Source organism: Dendroctonus ponderosae, unplaced genomic scaffold (genome assembly GCF_020466585.1).
Source record: "Dendroctonus ponderosae isolate FM_Combo_2020 unplaced genomic scaffold, Dpon_F_20191213v2 Dpon_F_20191213_2, whole genome shotgun sequence".
NCBI classification, from domain to species: Eukaryota; Metazoa; Arthropoda; class Insecta; order Coleoptera; family Curculionidae; genus Dendroctonus; species Dendroctonus ponderosae.
The window spans coordinates 3,663,668-3,665,149 of NW_026018165.1; the positions used below are offsets into that span (position 1 = coordinate 3,663,668).

At 36.7% G+C, this 1,482-nt stretch overlaps 1 long non-coding RNA gene across 1 annotated transcript; it reads right to left on the reverse strand.

Moving 5' to 3' along the window:
* Nucleotides 1–208: 208 nt before the first annotated feature.
* Nucleotides 209–1,347, reverse strand: LOC125503500. Its single transcript, XR_007280920.1, has 2 exons — nt 533–1,347; nt 209–474 (listed from the first exon to the last, which is right to left on the reverse strand). It is a non-coding gene; the product is annotated as an uncharacterized LOC125503500 (long non-coding RNA).
* Nucleotides 1,348–1,482: the final 135 nt, after the last annotated feature.

Sequence of the window (1,482 nt, forward strand, 5' to 3'; positions counted from 1 at the left end):
TTTGGCGGACATTTGTCATCGTTATAAAGCAAGGTATCAATAATCGGCTGAACATCTTTATAGCAGTTCAATTACAATTACAATTGATGATGACAACATGATCATCAGTTAACGATAACGTTTCTTAAAAGGTGCTACCTATTTATCTTTAAATAAATTAGATGCTCATATAAATAAGAGCATCGGTACATACGTGTAACAAAGAACATTTCAGCAAACCGGATTTTCATCTTCAAATTTTAATATCCATAGATAAAGATTTAGTTTTTACAGCTGCAACTTTCCTTTTCTGCTCCAACTCCACCATAGGTAGTAGCCGCAGCCAAGAATGCTGCTCTAGGGGTGGATCTCGTGTAAAGCAGACAAATATAAAGGCCTCCGCATTAAACTATATTCAGCTTATTGGTTGAGCGTTTTTTGGTTAACTGGTTTCAAGAGGGCTGCTTTGAAATCTAAATGAGATGCATCTAAAACCTGAAATATAATCAGAAGGGTGGCTGCATTTGACACCCACTAAATCCTTCATACTGACCTTAAAATATAAAGTGCCTTTTTGCCTAATTAACAATAACATCCACACATATGTTCCATTTAAGATATTTGTTAAAATAAGCACTAAAATACTTCACTCATAATCTATACTCCGGGCTTGTCTTTATCTATGACTCCGGAGTATGACCTTCAAATATGATCGATCGAAGAAATATTTCTTACCGCTGTTGGAAAACCGATCATGAAACAGACAAGGTTGTAAAAAGCACCAAATATAAAAGCCGACGAAACATCTGTGCATTGTGAATTCCTGTGAAGCAAATTAGAATCACTTAGTAACCATTTTGTTTTGTTATTGGAAAAATATGGTTAAAATTTTCACAACATGACCAGTGTTGCCAGGTCAAGTACTACGAAAGCAGTAGAATAGACATAAGAAACATAGATTAGATAGACAGTTATAGAATAGATTTAAAAACAAAACGGGAAATAATTGAATGTTTGTAAATTTGAACGTTTCGAACTTTTTAAGTGGTCTTCAGCCAAGAAGGTGTTAGCGTAGCTCCGAGGCGCGCTTTAGGAAACGAAAAACGAAAAAAAAAACATGTAATCCAATCGCCAATCGCAGTGCAATGTAGCTGATTTGTTGACAAATAGTGTAATATATAATAGTTATATTTAAAGTGTTTAACGTAACGTTTAGCAGTAGGTTCTGATGGCTTAGCGGTAGAGCAGTAGTTCTCAAGAAAACGGGAGACCCACCGTAAAAACGGTAGACCTGGCAAATGTGAAAATAACTTCTTCGATCAGCTGAGATCAGCTGAGAGGCGCGATAACAGCGCGCTCATGGTTTGAGTAAACTATATAAACGCACAACTGTCATCATGGGGGTCTCACTCAAATAGTCAAGGTCAGACCAAGATTTTGCTTGTCGTTAGCGCCACCTAGGCCTTGCTTACGAGTCAACTTACTCATAAATGAACGGAAGAT